The following is a 22851-nucleotide window of genomic DNA, read 5'->3' as shown; positions in this document are numbered from 1 at the left end:
TTTCTTCACAGAATTGGAAAAAACTACTTTAAAGTTCATATGGAACTGAAAAAGAGCCCACATTGCCAAGTCAATCCTAAGCCAAAAGGACAAAGCTGGAGGCATCACACTACCTGACTTCAAACTATACTACGAGGCTACAGTAACCAAAACAGCATGGTACTGGTACCAAAACAGAGATATAGACCAATGGAACAGAACAGACCCCTCAGAAATAATACCACATGTCTACAACCATCTGATCTTTGACAAACCTGACAAAAACAAGCAATGGGGAAAAGATTCCCTATTTAATAAATGGTGCTGGGAAAACTGGCTAGCCATATGTAAAAAGCTGAAACTGGATCCCTTCCTCACACCTTATACAAAAATTAATTCAAGATGGATTAAAGACTTAAATGTTAGACCTAAAACCATAAAAACCCTAGAAGAAAACCTAGGCAATACCGTTCAGGACATAGGCATGGGCAAGGACTTCATGACTAAAACACCAAAAGCAATGGCAACAAAAGCCAAAATAAACAAATGGGATCTAATTAAACTAAAGAGTTTCTACACAGCAAAAGAAACTACCATCAGAGTGAACAGGCAACCTACAGAATGGGAGAAAATTTTTACAATCTACTCATCTGACAAAGGGCTGATATCCAGAATCTACAAAGAAGTTAAACAAATTTACAAGAAAAAAATCAACCCCATCAACAAGTGGGCAAAGGATATGAACAGACACTTCTCAAAAGAAGACATTTATGCAGCCAAAGACACATGAAAAAATGCTCATCATCACTGGCCATCAGAGAAATGCGAATCAAAGCCACAATGAGATCCCATCTCACACCAGTTAGAATGGCAATCATTAAAAAGTCAGGAAACAACAGGTGCTGGACAGGATGTGGAGAAATAGGAATGCTTTTACACTGTTGGTGGGACGGTAAACTAGTTCCACCATTGTAGAAGACAGTGTGGTGATTCCTCAAGGATCTAGAACTAGAAATACCATTTGTCCCAGCCATCCCATTACTGGGTACATACCCAAAGGATTATATATCATGCTACTATAAAGACACATGCACATGTATGTTCATTGTGGCACTATTCACAGTAGCAAAGACTTGGAACCAACTCAAATGTCCATCAACGATAGACTGGATTAAGAAAATGTGGCACATATACACCATGGAATACTTTGCAGCCATAAAAATGGATGAGTTCAAGTCTTTTGTAGGGAAATGGATGAAGCTGGAAACCATCATTCTCAGCAAACTATCGCAAGGACAAAAAACCAAACACTGCATGTTCTCACTCATAGGTGGGAATTGAACGGTGAGAACACTTGGACACAGGGTGGGGAACACCACACACGAGTGGCTGCCATGGGGTGGGGGGAGGGGGGAGCGATAGCATTAGGAGATATACCTAATGTAAATGACGAGTTAACGGGTGCAGCACACCAACACGGCACATGTATACATATGTAACAAACACGCACGTTATGCACATGTACCCTAGAACTTAAAGTATTAAATATATATATGTATATATATATGTATGTGTATATATATGTGTATATATATGTATGTGTGTATATATGTGTGTGTATATATATATATATATATATAGTCATGAGGGAGAGAAAATACTCTTAGTTACTTGGACTAACCCACGAAGTAGGACAGTATAATTTGAAAAAGGACTTGGATTAGTTGTAAACGTATAATGTAATATCCAGCACAGCCACTAAAAATGATTTTGAAAAAAGCAGTATAATCAATATACTAACAGAAGAAAAAGCAGAATCAGGCCAGACATGGTGACTCATGTCTGTAATCCCAGCACTTTGGGATGCTGAGGCAGGAAGATCACTTGAGCCCCGGAGTTCAAGTCCAGCCTGGCAACGAATAAGAGCCCATCTCTACCCTCCACCCAAAAAAAAAAGAAAGAAAGAAAAAGCAAAAGAGGCCGGGCACGGTGGCTTACTCCTGTAATCCCAGCACTTTGGGAGGCCGAGGTGGGTGGATCGCGAGGTCAGGAGATCAAGACCATCCTGCCTAACACAGTGAAACCCCGTCTCTACTAAAAATACAAAAAAAAAAAAAAAAAAAAAAAAAAAGCTGGGCGTGGTGGCGGGCGCCTGTAGTCCCAGCTACTCAGGAGGCTGAGGCAGGAGAATGGTGTGAACCTGGGAGGCAGAGCTTGCAGTGAGCCGAGATTGCGCCACTGCACTCCAGCCTGGGAGACAGCCGCAAGATTCTGTCTCAAAAAAAACAAAACAAAAACAAAGAAAACGAAAAGAAAAAGCAGAATCTTTTTTTTTTTCTTTCTTTCTTTTTTTGAGATGGAGTTTTGGTCTTGTTGCCCGGGCTGGAGTGCAATGGCACGATTTCAGCTCACCACAACCTCCACCTCCCAGGTTCAAGCAATTCTCCTGCCTCAGCCTCCTGAATAGCTGGGATTACAGGTGTGCACCACCATGCCTGGCTAATTTTTTGTATGAAAAAGCAGAATCTTATACAATGCTCAATTAAAATCAGGGAGAGGAGAAAAAGAGTAGAATACCAAAAAAGTAACAAATTACAAGGTTGATATAAATAGAAAACAATCACAAATACTGAGTATACTAATCTAAGTATATCAATAATCACTTTAAACATCGCTTAAAAGACAGAGATTGTCAGTGGATTAAGAACAAGACCCAAATATATGTTGTCTATGAGAAATGCACTTTAAATAGCTGGGCATGGTGGTGTGCACCTGTAGTCCTTAGGAGGCCAAGGCGGAGTGTCACCTGAGCCCAGGATTTTGGGACTACAGTGAGCTATGATCATGCCACTGCACTCTAGCCTGGTTGACAGAATAAGACCTCATCTCTATAGAAAAAAGTAAGTAAATCTACTTTATAAAGGCACAAATATATTCACAGTAAAGGAATGGAGAAAGATATCCCATGCTAACATTAATCAAAATAAAGTGAAATAGCCATATTAATTTCAGACATAACCGACTTTAGAACAAGGAATATTATCAGAGATCAAAAGAGACATTCCTTAATGATAAAGGGATCAGTTTTCTAAGAAGACATAACAATCCTTAATGTGTACGCACTGAACAGCAGATCATCAAAGTACATGAAGCTAAATCTGATAGAACTGGAAAGAGAAATAGATAAATTCACTCTTAGAGTTGGAGGCATTGGCATCCCTCTATCAGAAATGGACAGGTTTAGCAAGCAGAAAATCAGTAAGGGCATAACATGATCAATCATGATCAAAAACTTGATTCAGTCAACTTTATGTAACTGACATCTATGGACCACTTTACCCAACAACAGCAGATGACACATTTTCTCACACACACATGAAACATTCAGCAGAATAGACCACATTCTGGGCTAGAAAATGCACCTCAACAAATTTAAAAGAATAGAAATCATACAAAGTATGTTCTCAGACTACAATGGAATGAAAGTAAAAAAAAATCACTAAAAAAAAAAGATAGCTGAAAAACATGAAAATACTTGGAGGTTAAACAGCAGACTCTGAAATAACTGAAGGTCACAGAAGTCTCAAGATAAATTTTTAAAATATTTCAAACTAAATGGAATTGAAAGCACAACTTATCAAAAATTTAGGAACGCAACAAAGGCAGTGCCTACTGGGAAATTTATACCACTGAATGTATGTTAAAAAGAACAAAGATCTAAATAAATAATCCTTCCCATTGGAAAGCTAGGGGGAAAATTCAAATTAAATTCAAAGTAAGCAAGTGAAAGAAATAATAAAATACGAATACAATTCTGAGTGGCCTGATATCTGATTTCTGGAAGCTGAGTTTTATGTGGCTTTAGAAGTTTCATGTTATGAGTGTGAAATGGCAAGTGACCATGGCGATTGTTTCTGATATGGCCACCTCAATTACATAGAGAAGGGATGATCAGTGGCATCATCCCAGTTCTGCATGATCCCACACCAGTGATTCTCCAAAGTCAAGAAACCTGTATATGTTGTCCTTGTGTTTGGTGAATCTGTGGTCTATAGACTACATAATGGGCTATTTCTGGGGTACTGACCATTTTGCTCCATTAAGGAAAACCATGCATGAGCCATATAACTATGGGAAATAATGTTTTCCTTTTTGACACCTGGCCTACTCTCTTCTTAGGTGAGAGCAAAGGAAGAGCACCACTTGGCCTGCTGCACCCAGGGCAATTTATACCATCCAGATATCCAGCACTGAATATGTAGCAACTCCAATCCACCATAGAACATTAATCTATCTCTGATAAGCATGCTAATATCTATGATTCTGCCTTTGTGGGGAGATGACTCCATAGATTAACCCCCTGGCTTGGGGCAATATGGAGATGTTATATTGTCTTCGACAGGGAAGATGACATAAAAATTATGTTCAATAGGATTATGTGGAGACTTAACATAAGTGACAAACCTGAGACAAGAAGTTAGAAATCCTTGTTTCTTTTAGGTGAATAATTTTGGAGCTTGAGAAAAAGACACCATTGTGGCGAACTTGCTTTGCCAAACCCTGTGTATGCATTTTTGGGTAAACAACACATTTTCATCCTTTAAGCATTGTTTCCATTATTTATAATTCCTAATAGTATGAGACATTTAGGACTCATTCCTTGGTTCTTCTTCTCTCATTGTATCTTTCATTGTATCTTTCAGTGCTGCAAGAGATGCAATCATCCCATTAATGAAAGCAGAGTGACTGCCTTCGTCACACATACATTCAAAATAGATCACTTGGCTAGTGATGATTCTCTCTTAAGGCTATTATGTTTACTCATTTAAAAAATCTGGATCTCAGTATAGATTTTCTTCTCAGTGAGTGACTGACCTATCTGATATGATGCTATGACAAAATCTTTACTTTTTACCTGAATTTGGTGGGATTGAAAGTTGAGAACATATTAATTTATTTTCTGTTTCACTTGATTAATAATGCCCAATCTAACATGCAGTGTTCACTTGGGTACATATATACAACTACATCAAATTTTTTCTTGTTTTACCTTAAAAGTGTTAAGATATTGTAATGGTATGGCCAGTTTACTCACTGGTAAACTTTTCATAACAGAAATATCATGCCAGTGGACACAAATATGTAACATCAGTAATTTGCTTTCCTCATGAAACAGAGAACTGAATAAGTTGATGGGTAAACTAGTATCTGAATTATAAACCCCAAATATCATGTGACTTCATCATTTTCAGTATAATGAAAATACAGGCTGTGAATGCTTCCAATTGGTCCTGAAAGGGCCTTTGAGGTGAGTAGGTTCACCAAAGCGGCAACATATGTGTCCCAGTGGGCATTCTACTCCTCAGTAAGTGACTTGACATTCTTTATGGCTTCCTCATGATTAAAACAAGTCTTTTTATTGAAATTTTACTGAAATAATGATGAAACAATGTAATATTCTTTTCATCTACATATAAGAGTAGACATAGATTAACCTCTACCTTTTTTTTTTTTTTTTGAGACGGAGTCTCGCTCTGTTGCCCAGGCTAGAGTACAGTGGCACGATCTCAGCTCATTGCAACCTCTGCCTCCCAGGTTCAAGCGATTCTCCTGCCTCAGCCTCCTGAGTAGCTGGGATTACAGGCACGTGCTACCATTCCTGGCTAATTTTTTTGTAATTTTAGTAGAGATGTGGTTTCGCCATGTTGGTCAGGCTGTTCTTGAACTCCTGACCTTGTGATCTGCCCACCTCTGCCTCCCAAAGTGCTGGGATTACAGGCTTGAGCCCCCGTGCCTGGCCTTCACCTCTACCTATTATAATATTTTCATGTTATTCCATTTTGTCATGTTTGTGGGTCATTTGATGAGGGTTCACAATATGAAAACTGGGCATTTTGGCCAAGATGCATGTAAATGAATATAACTCCATGTGCCCTGATAACTGATTTCTAGATCCTGAGATGCAAGTGGCTTCCAGAGTGTCTGTATTTTATGAAAGTTCATATACAGTAAACCATGCTAATTGTTACTGATACAGCTTCCTTGAATATATAAAGCGATGATTAATGGGATGTTTTGTTTCTGCATAAAACCACTGAATTGCTTCTCCAAAGCCAAGTGACCTGTATGATTTGTCCTTATTATAGTTTGTGAACCAGTGGACTGAAACCTTTATAATGGGTCATTTTTTTAGTATTGTCAATATTGCTCAATTAACAAACATGACTCATATACACAGGTGAGATGTAGTTCTCCCTTTGACATTTGCTCTACTTCTGTCCCTTAGATGATGATATGGAAGAAAAGCACTCTTTGGCCTGTTGTGACTGGGACAGTTGACAGCACCCAGGTGTCCTTTAATGAAAATGCTCTTGACACCAATGCATCCTAGCATCACAGCTTCAGGAAGCCTTCTCAAGTGTGCATGGGGAGTACCATGTCTTTCATCAATAATGAAATCTTCTGATGTCTTGGTGAGAAATAATGCCTTAAAATTACACTCAATAGGATTATGCTGAGGCTCAGCCTACCTAGATGAAAATGCTGAAACAGATAATAGTGACTTCTTATTTCCCTTCAAGGGGAATTTTATTTTGAACTTGAAATAACAAAATCTTTATGGGTAACTTGTTTGCCCAACTGTATCAGTGCACCTATAAATGAACAAAAAATTCTCAGCCTATAAGCTTTGCTTCAGTGATCTTTAATTTCTAATAGTAAGGTATATTCAGGTCTCATTCTTTGGCTTTTTCTCTTATTGGGTATTTCAGTAAGACATGCTGCCAAGAGATGTGCCATTCTATTATAAAAGATCAGTAGCTTCCTTTACCGACGTGTATATTCTATCTAGAACATTGAGCTAGGGAAGACTCCCACCTAAGGGAATTAGTTTTACACCTTCAGGTAATCTGAACTTCAATATGAGTTTTGCTTTATGATATAATCCTTATGACAAAATCTTTACTTTTTATCTGAACTTCATACAATCAATATTGAAGATTTTTTAAATTCACTGTTACCTAGTCCAATATTTAATATACATTTGGCTATAGATACATGACTAGACAAAAATTTTTTATATTATTATTGTGGGGGCTCTAACAGTGTTTCACTGTTTTGAGTTACTGATGAACTTTCTGTAACTGTGAGACCATGGTAATGGAAGAGACCGTGGTAATGGGGAGGAGAATGTGAGGATCAGTATGTACTTTGCCTATAAAACTTAAATATTTAGTAATTTGATCACCAAATTGATACTCAAATTTCAGTTCCTATCATGTGTAAACCAAAAAGTATCTGAGATTTAGAAGTTTATTTAGAAGTGGATTTTGCCAAGGTTAAGCACATGCTCAGAAGAAATAAACCCAAAATCACAGAAACCATCTGGGGTCTATGTCTTTCTCCAAAGATGATTTTGAGGGCTTCAGTGTTTAAAGGGGAAAAGTGGGCTGGAGGGGGAAAAGGGAGGGTATGATAATCCGTACGTTCCAAGACAAAAGGAGCAGGTAGGGGTATAGTCAATAATGTATTCATCTCATGCTCAGTAAATCAGCACTTTACATAAGATAAGGTGAACATAGAGAAGCTACCTATGGAGATCTTTAACCTTTAATCTGTAGCTATCTGCTTAAGATCAAAAGGAAATTCTTGCATGACTCAGCTTTCAGCTTATTTTTTTTTTCTTTTGGCGTAGTAAATTGGGGTCCCAAGTTTATTTTCCTTTCACACATGTGACCCCACTATTTTCAGAATAATGAAAGCACATGTTAGAAATGATGACACTTATTCCTAATACGGACTTTGAAATGACTGGGTTCACAAATTTAGAATCATGGGTCTCACTGCAGGTTTTTATTTTCAATGAGTGACTGGCCTACTTGATGGAATTCTTTCAAAAAATGTTCACTTTTTACTGAAATTATATTAAAATAATGTTGGAATATGTTCAGTCATGTTTACCATCTCTATAGTATGATATATGATAATATCACAGATTACTCAGTGTCAAAAACCTGGCATACCTTGTCCTTATGATGTTGATGAGTCAATGGTCTAGAGCCTTAGTAATATGTCTTTTTGTGGTAGTATGGACCATATCTGTCCACTAAGAAATAGCCTGTGTAAGCCATATACACATGAACAATTTATGTCTGATTTTGAACTATGGTCCCATTCCTATGCCTGTAGATAAAGACTGCTGAGAAGAGCACCCTCTGGTGTTGTCACAGAGGCAAGTGCTACCGCACAGGCATGCTGCAGTGAATTTAACTGATCCTCTGTCCCTGCAACCGTTGTTTAAGGATGCTATTCTGGTAAGGGTTTACAAGACAACGTAAATATATGTATAAAGAGTATCTTCAGGAGACGTAATAATGTAAAAATCATGCTCAATAGAATTAAGCTGAGGCTCAAAATAGTGCCAATCCTTGAAAGAAGGTGTGAGAAGTCATTAGATTTGGGGGGTATGGGTTATTCCATTTTGAACTTGGTAGGAAGAAACCCTTGGGGGAATCTTACATCATTTGCCTCTACCTACTTCTAAAGGAACTTTTAAAATTCTTTTATCTTGTCTTTATTCTTAATACTCATACATTATTAGAGAGAATATCTTGGTTTATTTTTTCCTCATGGTGTGCTTCAGAATGTTCATCCAGCAAGAGGTGTGTCATTACACGGATTATATATATGAGTTCTGTCTTTCGTAATTAAAAAATTTCAAGTGGACCATTTGAATATTAAACATTGGCCTTCAAAATGATTACATTTACCTGTTCATACAAAATTAGTGAGCAATGATCTATTCTTTCCAATGAGTGACTGATCTAATGGGGTCCTCATTAAAACTCCTTTTTTTTTTTTTTTTTTTTTTGCCTGAACGTACTTTGATTTAAAGATGTGACATTTAGTAATTCATTGCAATCAACTCTTTAGTGATTGCACAAATAGACAATCCTTTTCTATTATTTTATTTTTTGGGTTGCTGTGTATGGTGTTATGATGTTTGTGGATCATTGGGCACTACTCACAACTGAAAGACTTTGGCAATTTTAGGGAATGGCTTGAGATTCAGCTATAGGTTACCCTTGATTGAAATTGAATACAATACAGGTAGTCTGAAATCTCATTTCCTTATCCTGAGTCTCACTCAGGTGTCATTAGATTCATTATAAAGAAATGCATACACTATGTATGATGCCAGTTGTTACTGATATGAAGACGATAAGAAGCTTTTATTTCTGCAGGGAAATAATCCCTTACCAGGTCATCAAAAGACATGATACCTATGTGCTTGGCCCTTACTGTACACGGGGAATCAGTGGTCTACCACAGCTTAAGTAACGGGTCATATTTGGAGTATCACACATCTCAGTCTTGTAGAAATTAGGAACAGCAATTAGGAGTCATGCACATATAAGAGATGTAATCCCACCCTTTGACTATAGCCTACTCTTGTCTTTTACAGAAAAGACTGTGGAGGAAGAAAACCCTTTACCCTGTTGTTCAGGGAGAAACTGACACCACTCAACTGCCTGGCACTGAAAATGTGGCATCCAGTCCACTTTACCATCAGTGTTTAAGGAAACCATGTCTGGTAAGCATATTTGATCCAAGTGTGCATATGCACATGAGTGCCATGGGCTGGGTCAATGATGAGATGTTACCTTGAAGAGAAATGATGACGTAAAAATTAAGTTCAGTTGGATTACGCTGAGGCCCAGCCTAGGTAACAATTGTGAGACAAGAAGTTTGGATTTCTTAGTTTCCTTCCATTGGGGACTTTATTTTGGGATTCTAGCAATGGAATCTTACTGCGAAACTTGTTTTGCACGCTTCTATCTGTGTGCTTCTAAGTAAACTATAAATTCTGATTCTGTAAGTGCTATTTAAGTTTCCTACAATTCCTAATTTTCTTGGATATTTGGCACTAAGACCCTTGCTCTTTTTCTCTCATTGGATGATTTAGTAAGTCCTACTGGCACTATTCTATTGAGTGGAGGTGAGAGGCTGCCTTTGCTGACTGAAAAATTTCAAATAGATAATTGAACTAGTGAAGACTGAGCTCTATAATAATTAGATTTATTCATTCAGACAACATGAATATCACGATAGGGTTTTCTTCTCAATGATTGACTGACACATGTGATGCAATCCGCATGAGAAAATCCTTACTTTTGCCCTACGATTGATTGTTTTCAGGGTTGAGAAATATGATACATTGGAATTTTGCTCAATGCGCTACAGTTATCGTGGTCTAAATATACAGACAAAATTTTCTGTAATGTTAGTATAATATTTTAACAGTGCTAGGATATGTTTTGATCATTGATGAATCTTTATGACTTAAGGGTCCTTGCAATTGGGGTAAAAATGTGAGTTTCAATAATATGTGTTTGCCCATGAAACTTGAAATTGGATAAATTGATGAGCAATCTGGTGCCCGACTATTCTTTCTCAAGTACCTTTGGCTTCGTTTTCATTATGATGAAAGTGTGTGCTGTGAATAATGCCAATGGTAAATAAGACCTTTATGGACACTTATATGAATGACAGTCAGGGCCATTCCTTCAGGCCACATGATTATCATTAAGCATTCTTCTTCTCAATGAGTGACTAGCATACTTGCAAGGATCTACAAGAGGGAAACTTTATTTTTTACTAAAATTGCATCGATATAATGTTGACAAGTTTTGTGATTATTGGTATCATCTCTAAGATGTGATGCTCATTTGGTCTAAATATAGAAGTTAACATATTAACTTGTAATTTATATATGTCAGGTTGCTAAGTTTTTACAATGTTTGTGGTTTATTGATGATGATTCACAACATAAAGACTATGGCATTATGGCTACATGTTCTAATTCTGATATATACATATCCCATCATTCATTAAATTAAATACAATTATGAGTAGTATGATGTCTGTTTTCTAAAATCTGAGTTTCACCTGGCTCCAGTATGATCATTATATGATGGAGTGCAAGCAACATGTTAATGCCAATTGTTATTGATATGGCTTCCTTGAATATGTAAACAAGACTGATCAATTGAAGGTCTTATTTCTGCATTAAACTACCTGAGATATTCTCCAAATTCAAGAGACCTGTATAGTTAGTCTTTATTCTGTTTGATGAATAAATGGCCTATAGCCTATCTAATGGATCAGTTTTTCCAGTACTAATCATATCTCTTCATTAAGAAATAGCATGCATAAGCCATACATACAGGAAGTAATATTTGTCATCTTGATCTACTGTCTTATCCTCCTCCCCTTAGATAAGGATGACTGAGGAAGAGTACTCTTTGGCTTGTTGACACCAGCACAGCTGACACACCCAGATATCTGTTTGGTCTCCTGTGAACTTTCAACCAGGATTTAAGGATGCCACTCTGGTACGTATTTTCAGACAAAGTGAATATGTGATTGTAGAGTTCCATGGCTTTTTTCAACAATAAGACCTTATGTTGTCTTGAGGACATGAGATGACATGAAAACTAGACTGGCTGGTCCTTATCTTTTCTGGGGTATTCTAGTTTGAGCTTAAGATAAAGAAATATATTTGGGATATAGTTTCTCTCACCTGTTTCTGTTAGCTTCTAGAAGACCACTTATCAATTCTTTCCTCCTGATTTAGTGGAAAACATTTTGGCAGTTCCTCAAAAAGTTAAAGATAAAATTACCATGTAACCCAACAATTCTGCTCCTAAGTACACACTAAAAGAATTGAATACAAATGTTCAAATGAATACATACACATGAATGTTCATAGCAGCACTATTCACTGGCTGGAGTTCCAGACCAGCCTGGCCAACGTGGCAAGACCCTGTCTCTACTAAAAATAGAAAAATTAGCTGGGCATGGTTGCTCACGCTTGTAGTCTCAGCTACTCAGGAGGCTGAGGCACAAGAATCACTTGAGCCCAGGAGGCAGAGGCTGCAGTGAGCTGAGATCACACCATTGCACTCCAGCATGGGTGACAAGTGAGATTCTGTCTCAAAAAAAAAAAAAAAAAAAAAGTGAAGGTATGATGACAATGTCACACAAAATAGTGAATACCAATAAAAAGATAGAAATTATTAAAAAGAACCAAATGAAAATTCTGGAGTTGAAAAGTACAATAACTAGAATTTAAAAATTTATTATAAAGGCTCAATAGTAGATTTGAACTGGGAGAAGAAACAAGAAGTAAACTTGAAGATAGAACAATAGAGATTATGTTCAAAAGAACAGAAAGCATAAAGAATAAAGAAACAGAGTCTCAGAGAATGTGGAACATCATTAAGCATACCAGCATACACATATGGGAGTACCAGACAGGCAGGGGAGATACAAAGGATCAGAAAAAAATATTTGAAGAAATAATGGCTGAAACCTCCCATATTTGTGGAAAACAATAACCTACATGTCCAGGAAGCTCAATGAATTCCAATGAATAAATGCAAAGATTGACAAATGGAAACATCACAGTAAGATTTCTGAAAGTCAAAAACAAGAAGAAAGTCTTGAAAGCAGTGTGAGAAAAATGATTTGTTACTTACAAGGGAACCCCAGGAAGATTAACAGCTGACTTCAGCAGAAGCAACGGAGGCCAGAAGCAAAGGCATAACATATTAAAAATGCTCAAAGAAAAAAGAACCTGTCACCTAAGAATTCTGTACCTGGCAAAGCTGTCTTTCAAAAATGAAGGCAAAATAAAGACTTCCTCAATTAAAAAAAAAAAAGTTGGAGAATCTACTGCTCTCAAAACCCCCTTAAAAGAGTTCTCTAAATACTTAAAGAAGTTATTCAAGCTGAAAGCAAGTGAGCCTAGGTAGTTATTCAAATCAACAACTACAAAGCAAATGCTTGTAAAGGTAACTATATAAATATAAAAGACAGTAGAAATGTAATTTTTCTCTTAAGTGATTTTAAAATAAATTCTATAAAATAATATGTATATAATGTATTTTGGGGTCTATAACATATAAAAGTGTAATATATTTGCCAAAGAAGATAGGTGGATGCAAAGCAATACAAGACTAAGGAAATGACTACAGATGGTAGATTAATATTTATTATAATGTCTTTCTTGGCTTATAGCATCAATAAATGTAATATGTATAATAATACCACAAAAGATGGCAAAAAGGGAATAGAGCTATATAGGTGTAACATTTCTGTATAAGACTGAAATTAAGCTAGTGTAAATTAGAAACTTATTTGGGTGAGTTAAGATATATGCAGTAAACCCTAGAGCAACCAGTGAAAAAATTCAAAACATATAGTGAAAAAAATTATTAAGGAAGTTTAAATGCTACATTATAAAATAATTACTTAATGAAAAAGAAGTAAAGAGGAATAGAGGAACAAAAACACATGAGACACAGAGGAGAAGAAGAATGACATAATAAACTCAACTAAATAATAAAATTACATGTGAATACAGTAAATATGTAAATTAAAAGGCAGAGATTCCCAGGCTGGATAAAATCTCCAGGTTTAATATCCCTTTGCCCCAAATAAAATCCAGCTTTTTTTTCTATGATGTATTTGATCACTGTGCTGGTTTACAAAAGATTTCTAACCTTTCTAAAATCTTTAAAATCAGTGGTGAAGTGTTCTATCTCATTTCACCCATATCAGAGACTCAAATCCTGAAAAATACCAAGTTGACCTGCCCATTCTTGAGTTCTACTGAATGGTGTGTTCCCAGATCACTATGGATATTGCTGTTTACTTGACCAATTACTTTTAGTCAACAAGATTTGAACAATGCTTTTGATTCACACAGCGTGAGACCTAGACTTCCCTCATATTGAAATAGGAGCATTAGCATCCTGGAGTCCTGCACCGGCTTTTGAACCTTATGTTTCCTGCACCCCAAGAAGGCATGTTATCTGGACATTGTCCTCTCTGTGATGGGAAAGAACAGTTTTTTCAACAAATGTTGCTAGGACAACTGGATATCTAGATACAAAAGATACTGCATTTATATTACCAGTTTTCTGTGTCAGTCCATTTTGCTCTGATGTAACAGAATACTGCAGATTGGGTATTTGTAATGAGGGGAAATTTATTGGCTCACATTTCTGGAGGCTGGAAAGATCAAGGGGCTGGCACATGGTGAGGGCCTTCTCGCTCTGTCATCCTATGGTAGAAGGGCAAAGAGAGGGTATGGATGGGACAAATATCTTCTTTTATAGGAACCCACCGCTGCAATAACAGCATTAATCCATTGATGAGGGCAGAGCTCTCACAGCCTAATCACCTTTTTTTTTTTTTTTTTTTTTTTTTTTTTGAGACGGAGTCTCGCTCTTTCGCCCAGGCGAGAGTGCAGTGGCGCGATCTCGGATCACTGCAAGCTCCGCCTCCCGGGTTCACGCCGTTCTCCTGCCTCAGCATCCCGAGTAGCTGGGACTATAGGCGCCCGCCACGGCGGCAGGCTAATTTTTTGTATTTTTAGTAGAGACGGGGTTTCACCGTGTTAGCCAGGATGGTCTCGTTCTCCTGACCTCGCGGTCCGCCCGCCTTGGCCTCCCAAAGCCCTGGGATCACAGGCGTGAGCCACCGCGCCCGGCCGCCTAATCACCTTTTAAATGTTGCTTTATTAAACACTGTTGCATTGAGGGTTACGTTTCCAACACAGGCTTTTGAAGTGAAATGAAAAATTTGACCATTCCCAATTATAGTTTGAAATTTCAATGCTCCTTTCTTAGTATGTGATTGAACATGGATAAGATAATCAGTAACGGTGGATGTAAGAACACTATTAACCAACTTGACTCCACTGTCATATGTAGAACACAACACCCAACAATAGCAGAATGCACATTATATTCAAGTGCTCATAAAGCATTATTTTGTATATATGTATTTTCTCCCTTTTTTGATAAAGTTAGCTAGTAGAGTGCCTATGTAGTTAATATTTTTTAAAAACCACAGGCTTCTCAATTATTAATTACATCTATGGTTTTTAAAATATTATCTTCATTAATTTCTGCTTTGATCCTTATTCCTTTCTTTCTTGTACTTTCTTTTATTTTTGTTCTTTTTTAGTGTTTTAAGATGAAAATTGAATTGTTTCATTCATCTTTTTCATTTTTTAAAATAAAAACATTTAGTGCAATGAATTTTCCTCTAGAACTGCCTTTAAATGCATATTACAGATTCTCATATGTTGTATATTTTTAAATAATATGTAAATATATATTTGCATAGAAAAACATATTTACATACAAAATATGTATTTACATATTTAAACATATGTATTTTCTGTTTATATTTTTCCTTTTACTCAGGAGTTAATAGGATATTTTTTAAATTTCTTGGTGAAAGAGCCTTTATCTTATTGTTAGTAAAGTCTATGTTTTTGCATTGTGATCAGATAGTGCAGTTTTTAATATTTCTTGAGTTACTAATTTTTCTTTCCAACCTAATATATAATCAGTTTTTTGTGACTATGCCATGGGCACTTAAGAACAACACAGATCTTCTATTATCTGTCAAGTTTAATATGTAGCCATAAAATCTACCTTATTTTTATGTTGCTATTTTTGCCCACTTGATCTGTCTTTTTCTGATAATGGTGTATTATAGTTTTCTATTATGGGATCATCTATGTCTTGTCTCCTTACATCTCATACATCTCATGTAGTTTTTTATTCATAAAGGTGGTTATTATGTTATTTGGTATATAAGTCTCCATAAGGGTCAAATCTTCATGTGTATTATATCTTTTAGCATAAAAAAAGTGTCCTTCTTTGCCTTGATTAACATGGCGGGACTTGAATACATTGTGTGATATAAGAATTACTACACTTGCATGCGATTGGCATGAAAAAAAAAAAGATTACTCCTATCTCTTTTTGTTTTCATGTGCCTGATATACTTTCGCCCATCCCTTTATTTTCAGTCTTTTAGAATCCATTTGTTTTAGATTCATCTCTCATAGAAAACATATTATGTTTTATTTTGTGAGCCCACTGAAAATATTTTTCTTCTAGTAGGTGTGTGGAGTCCACTCACGTGTGTGTGTGTGTGTGTGTGTGTGTGTGTGTGTAGCTATGACTGATATTTATTGTGTTTGTATTTTCTTTATATTTGCTACGCTCTTTTGTCACGGTGTAGTCTTTGCTTGCCTATTTATTTATTCATACTTAGGAGAGTTTTTGTTTTTGTTGGAGTGTTTACTTTTGTACCTCTCTTAATTCTGTTAGTTCTGTGTTTTCCTAGTTAATCTTTTACCTCTGATTTATCAGTTTGGGGGATGTTCTTCAACACTCCCCTATTCTCATGCAAAGTGCTTTCGGTTTTCCTCTTTTTTTTTTTCCTCCTCCTGTGTTTAGTTGTCTTATTTCTACTTTGTCACAATATTAGTGACATTTGTATGCTAGTCTTCTACCCTGGATAGGGAATATACACCTGTCAGATGGAAGGAATATCATGTTGTATGCTGCTGTCAAATAGATCCTAACATACTTTAATAATCTTTTAAATGATATAATCCAAGTTCATAGTTAACTCCTGACTTTTTATTTCTATCATATTCAGTAGATATATCAGCATTGACAGCCATCCCACTGCAATATCACTTCACATTTTGCTTAGACCAAAGGGTTCTGAGAAGCTTCTGGAGCTGTTGTGAAAGCCAGTTTCATTAAAGTCAAGTCAGACATCTGCCTGTGCTGTTTTCTGCTATAAGCTGAATGCAGGGGATACACTGTTAGGAGCATCAGTGTGGTATGAGGAATGTTTACTTATTGGTAGTAGACTTGTCTGGATCAAGGATAAGTACAAGTATCTGAGATGCTGAGGTGTGGCTGAATGAATGGCCGTCTGTTCTATTGCAACAGGATAAATAACACATTCAGAGCAGGCCTAACTGGTGAACTCCTCAATTATCTCACAATAGCACTATCATGTGTCTTTCATTTTTCACAGCACAGTGTATTTTCATAAAATCTTTATTGGTAGACCACAACTTTAGCATTTCCCATTCAAGATACAACTACTGTGTCACTTGGATAGCTTGGTAGAGAGGAAATTGGCTATTTTCAGAGTAAAGAATTCAAGGAGGAAACAGATTATAAATGAAATGACAAAGGTGATGAGATCAAGCAATGCTGACGTTTGTAGCAAGGAGTAGAGGGCTGAGATGCTTGTATGATAAGAAATTATAATGGAGCCAATCTTGTGCTTTATTTTTTATTAATTTGGAGCATTCTCTGATCTGATTTATTTTCTATATGATATTTTGCTGCAGGTTAAAAGCTGAAACAACTTCAAGGAAACTTCAGGGAAAAGAGGTGAGCAGCCACTTTGGTACTTTTGAAATTCTTTGTTCTGTGGGCAGTGATGTCAGAACGTCAAAGACTGTGAGTTCATTATTTCAGAGGCTTAAAGGAGATTATTCTTTTGGTAGATATATTTCCCCATGGGTGTCCCTACCTTGTTCAAGGATTCCTTATTATTGTTTCTTCTCTTTGTTTAAATCTCTTTTTGAAATGACCTAAACAACTGTGGAGAATCATTGACATATTTCCTTTTTTCACTGTTCATGTTGGGTGAAAATAATCTTGTAGTGAAATTCACATGTTCTAAATATTGTTTTTTTACATCTTTATCTGGCACATTCATAACATAGATGTTTCTATACATATTAGTACTGTAATCATACCATATATTATTCTGTTACCCCACTTACTCCTTAAACTTTTAGTTAATTAAAGAGTTTTTATAAAGTTCCCCAATAGATTTTTTTTTTTTGAGACATAGTCTCACTCTGTTGCCCAGGCTGGAGTGCAGTGGCGTGATTTTAGCTCACTGCAACCTCCCCATCCTGGGTTCAAGCAATTCTCCTGCCTCAGCCTGCCAAGTAGCTGGGATTACAGGTGCCTGCCACCACGCCCGACTAATTTTTGTATTTTCAGTAGTGACAGGGTTTCACCATCTTGGCCAGGCTGGTCTTGAACTCCTGACCTCGTGATCCACCCGCCTTGGCCTCTCAGAGTGCTGGGGTTACAGGCTTGAGCCACTGCACCCGGCCAGATTTTAATCTAATTTTATTAGAACAATTCAGTCATATGTTTTTTCATGCTATGTATATGAGAGTTCCATTATTCAGATACTAAACAAATGTCTACTGTACATTTACTGTTCTCACTGATGATGCATTAGATAACCATGCACAAAATAAGCCTGGCTGTGGAAACGCTTATTTGTTGGGAGGGTGCTTGTTTGGATCGATGATGAGAATAATTGTCTGAGGATGCTGAGGGACTCATTCCAGATGTCAATCTGAGGTCCAGATGTGCGGCCCTCCAATAGGACAAATAAGACTCTCAGAGCCTGGCTCTATTTGGGGATCCCTCAGTGACAACATAGTACCCCTGTGAGCATGCCTTTTCTATCTCTCCGAAGAGGGCAGTGGCATCCTGTCTTATGAGTCAGTGTGCACTTTAGTGTGCCTAGTGACCCAAGACTTGCTTTAATTGTAGATAGATACTTACATATAGGAAATATTTATTAAGTAACAAATGAAAAACTTTAGAAGATTGAATTAAGGGTCAAGCAACTGTGATATGTCTGAAAATCTCATTAGTGTTGTGCTGAAAGAAGGAAATATGGCATGCCTCTATTAAATAATGACAGTGGAACCAAGTTTATTGCTTTGTTATTTTTACTGTGGAGTATTTTCTAAGATTATTTTTGCTTTTTTTTTTTCATGTTTTGCTGAGATAGAAGGCCTGGAATCTGATCCTCCACTTCAGAGAACAGGGGTGAGTAGCTAAACCATTATCTTTTGAAATTCATATGTCATGTGCTCTTTGCTAGGTCTTTAGGTCGTTTTGTACATCTTTTCAGAAGCTTATTGGAGGACATTTTCATGATATGTCCTTTTCCTCATTGAGACCCTCACCATGTCACCTACACTATTGAATCCTTATCATTTCTCTTTTAATTTTAACTCTCTTTTGCTTTTATGGAAAAATGTAGAATTTAAGAGAATTTTTGGCAATTTCATATTGGATCAAAATGTATTGTAGTGAAATCCAGGTGTGCCAAAATATTAACAGATTTTCCCCATCTGTTTAATTATTGGGGTTTCAGAATAGAGACTCCATGGTTCATAATATCTTTGTGGTCATACTACATTATATTTCTGCTTCTAATTTAATTATTAAATATTGACTTGAATTAGTCTTTTCCTCATTGTTGCAACAAGGTAAGTTATATAGGAAATTTTCTTCTCTTGATGGCATGTCTGAGATAATCATAGATATAAGACACCTGGCTGGTTTCTAGAATGCATGTAATTTTTATTTCTTGATCTGTGTGTTGAGTACTTGCTGTGTTTGCATCATGCAAATACATTGAGCTTTACAATTTTAGTGTATGCACTTTTCTACATGTATATTATTCTTCGATAGAAAGTAAAAAAAACTTATCGAACTAGTCAAAATATTGGTTAATACATAAAAAAAGTCTCAAGTAGATTGTGTATTACATGGTGCTTGTTGATTGATGCCCTCTAATAGATCAAGTGGGTTCTCTCTTTAGCACAGGGCTTTTTAGCAAATCATGTCATGAGTAGTTACTCAAGTATTTTTATTTTAACACATTTATATTTTTTCTATGTATATTCTTAAATTCTCTTATACTTTTTTCTCTGTTATAAAAACATGCTGAACGATCTCAAGTCTTAAGGATTGCAGTATTGTCCCCACATATTCATGTATTTTGGTACTCAATTCTTTATACTTTCTTTGACAGATAACTTGAACTGGCACATGTCTCTTGTTTTGCAGAGAGGGAATTAATGTGATACCTTCATGCTTTTCTATTCTATGTGCTACATAATTGAATATACAAGCAAATATAGTTGTTAAGATTTAGTGTGATTATTTCTACACCACATGCAAAGAAGTTTCTCATAGATCTTAATAGAGGCCCACATGCATTGTACAGTTTAGAATTTGGGGAAATATTGATGAAGTTGGGTAAAGTATAAAGCCAAAAGTCAGAACAGTGAACTCCTTGCTTAAGGATTTCCTTGGAGATTACTTAGTCAATACACAACTGATAAATTTAAGTGCTTTTCACCTTTTGAGTTCTCGACATACTAAAGCTAAAATGTGTTTCAACTTTTAATCCTGCTTCCCTGATTTTCCCTTTTTTAGTTTGAGATCAAAGAGTTTCAGCCATAAATTACTGCCAAGAGTAATCACTTCATTTTAAGAAAGCTTAACAATATAGAAGAATATAAAATTATTTATGACAGATGTATTTTTAACCTTTTCCCCATGCTTTCCAGAGGAAATATGTTTAATCATCTGCCCTATATTAGAGAAAAACTTTCTATGCTAATACAAGTATCTATCAATCCATTTATCTTTCTATATAAGATGTATTGATCATAACCAATTAACTTTACTGTAAATGAGCTTTAGATTTGACATTTTGGTAGTAATATATGTTGTATAATCTCCTGAGGTCCTATAGGTCTTGAGGTCTCTATGTCAAAAACTATAGATGTGCCAGTGTCCTCAGTGAATGTGAAGGACACCACATTTTCCTTAGCCATTTCTTGTTTTCAGAATAATGGTTATCAACATTTTGCTACTGCAAGATACCATACATTTATAATCGGAATACGCCAGTTTTTATGCACTCATGCCTCTGTTTCTGTAGAGCATTCCCAGAATGAGTAATGCTTGAAAATTAGGTCCATGTGATTTCTTCAATGAGTTATAGTCAAATCATGAAATATTCAGGTTACCATTATTTCAGTAATGTATTAGAATGTCAAGGTAAAGTTATCTACATTGTATATATACACACAACATAGATATAATTTACACAACATCTATATTTATACAACAGATATATATTTATATATTTATACAACATAAAATATATTTTATTATTTAAACATAAAATATATTTTATTATTTAATATAGATTCTTAAGTGATATGTTTAATATTATTAAAATAGGTTAAAATAGGTTATAGTTAATACAGTGAAAATTGGCAGCCCTTTTACAAAACATATGCCATAACTATAGCATTTATCACTGACAGTCATACCAGGATAGTCTTTTATTTCCAATCACTTAAATATTCCTAATTGCAAAAGAAATTTGAAGACTAAAATTCAGAAGTTTTGAAAGAGCCATTGCTTGGGTAAACTATACAGGTTTCAGTTTCATTTATAATAATTATGAGGCCAGGCGCAGTGGCTCACACCTGTAATCCCAACACTTTGGGAGGCCGAGGCGGGTGGATCACGAGGTCAGGAGATCGGGACCATCCTGGCTAACACGGTGAAACCCCATCTCTACTAAAAATACAAAAAATTAGCCGGGCGTGGTGGCGGGCGCCTGTAGTCCCAGCTACTCGGGAGGCTGAGGCAGGAGAATGGCATGAACCTGGTAGGCGGAGCTTGCAGTGAGCCGAGATCGCGCCACTGCACTCCAGCCTGGGAGACAGTGCGAGACTCCGTCTCAAAAAAAAAAAATTATGTATATATTTATAAATGAATACTTAATAAATTAATAACTTGTGATAGGCAATGCAAAGATGACAGTAAAAGGACAAAATGGATTAGATTGATAAAGTCCTGTTAACATGAAGAAATTGACCAGGATACCATCCACACTATAAAGTTAGAGAAACTTATCAGGACAATTCTCTAAAATACTCTTCTCAATTTTAACATTGTAACAGGAATTTTTAAAATTTTGGTATTATGTGTGTTTCCTTCCAGATAATTTGAACAGATTCATATTTGGTATTTTTAAAAGCCATACCTTTGTCCTTAGTGCTGGCAATGTATTCTTGAGAATGAACAAATAAGAGATACGTAAAAGCATAAGAGAAGGTATCAGGTTGAAGTAGTCAATCAATTATACAGAACACAAAGAATTTTATCTTGTATAATGTTTATATAGCTTTATAGAAGTGTGCTGAAAGGGCTATAAAACATGGACATTATTATCTCATTGAAAGGTCCAATACGTACTGAAATACATGCTTTTATTTTGAACCAACCACCCTATAAACGTTGTATGGCTTATTTAGATGAGAGCCCAGGTTGTGTGTGTGTGTGTGTGTGTGTGTGTGTGTGTGTGTGTGTGTGTGTGTGAACCTGACAGGGAAGCAAGAACATCGAGTTGCCAATGCACTCTGTCTATGGTTAGAATCATGCTGAAAACATGGCTCCCCCAGTTCTGGAATGAGCCCACAGATCAAGCATTCCCCGAAGACATAGCAGGCTCAAATCCCTGTGTACACAATATTTTATGATTATCTTATGTCAGTACTTTCAAAGTACACAGTTTGTGTGAAGACAAATCCAATGTCATTTTTCTTGGCTAGCCTATATGTGTGGTAAATCCATTATTTACTTACTTGCTTCCTGAAAATTACAATTAGATTAAGAAACTGCAGCAAAGTGGGCATGATGAGATAGAGATTGAAGTGTAAGCTTATGTTAATGATGCCCTTGGTTTGGATAAACACATCTAAGAGAAAAATGGAAAAACACACCTGGCAGGGAAGCCCTGATAGAGCCAAAATATAGGATTGTATGTAGTAATGCAATCCATAGATGGGCATTTGGCAGTAATATTATTTTTCAGATATGGATAAAAATTGCTTAGGAGAGTAAAGAGAGACAAAGTTGAAAGCAGGTTTATAGTAGGTGTTGTTTTAGTGTTGATCCCTTTTTGCTCCAATAATCAAAGTGATAAATATTGAAAATTGATTCATGCAGCATTACTTACTCCATTCTAATTTTTATATATGTCAACAGTGCCATCTCCCAAACTGCACTATCCCCTTCAGGAGAAGAGACTCTGCTGAAGTTTATAAGGTTGACATATTGCCAGCTT

The 22851-nt window shown here is 36.2% G+C and overlaps 1 protein-coding gene, 2 non-coding genes and 2 pseudogenes across 3 annotated transcripts in view; all 5 read left to right on the top strand.

The window, feature by feature from the left end:
- LOC129137185 (uncharacterized) overlaps window positions 1-22851 on the top strand; it is a 188035-nt gene that overhangs the window by 26658 nt on the left and 138526 nt on the right. The window contains exons 19-24 of the mRNA XM_063795455.1: window positions 6266-6452; window positions 8167-8291; window positions 9443-9571; window positions 11256-11372; window positions 17222-17264; window positions 18700-18737. The gene's annotated coding sequence lies outside the window, so the exon portion shown is untranslated. The remainder of the gene's footprint in view (window positions 1-6265; window positions 6453-8166; window positions 8292-9442; window positions 9572-11255; window positions 11373-17221; window positions 17265-18699; window positions 18738-22851) is intronic.
- Window positions 4347-4427, top strand: LOC112205721 (small nucleolar RNA SNORD115). The gene has a single exon (XR_002939816.1). It is a non-coding gene; the product is annotated as a small nucleolar RNA SNORD115 (small nucleolar RNA).
- Window positions 6426-6499, top strand: LOC112205722 (small nucleolar RNA SNORD115; annotated as a pseudogene).
- LOC112205718 (small nucleolar RNA SNORD115) lies at window positions 9621-9696 on the top strand (annotated as a pseudogene).
- Window positions 18198-18264, top strand: LOC112205795 (small nucleolar RNA SNORD109A). The gene has a single exon (XR_002939878.1). It is a non-coding gene; the product is annotated as a small nucleolar RNA SNORD109A (small nucleolar RNA).

The sequence above is a fragment of the Pan troglodytes genome, chromosome 16 (genome assembly GCF_028858775.2).
Source record: "Pan troglodytes isolate AG18354 chromosome 16, NHGRI_mPanTro3-v2.0_pri, whole genome shotgun sequence".
Classification (NCBI taxonomy): Eukaryota; Metazoa; Chordata; class Mammalia; order Primates; family Hominidae; genus Pan; species Pan troglodytes.
This window is presented reverse-complemented; position numbering and strand designations above follow the sequence as displayed.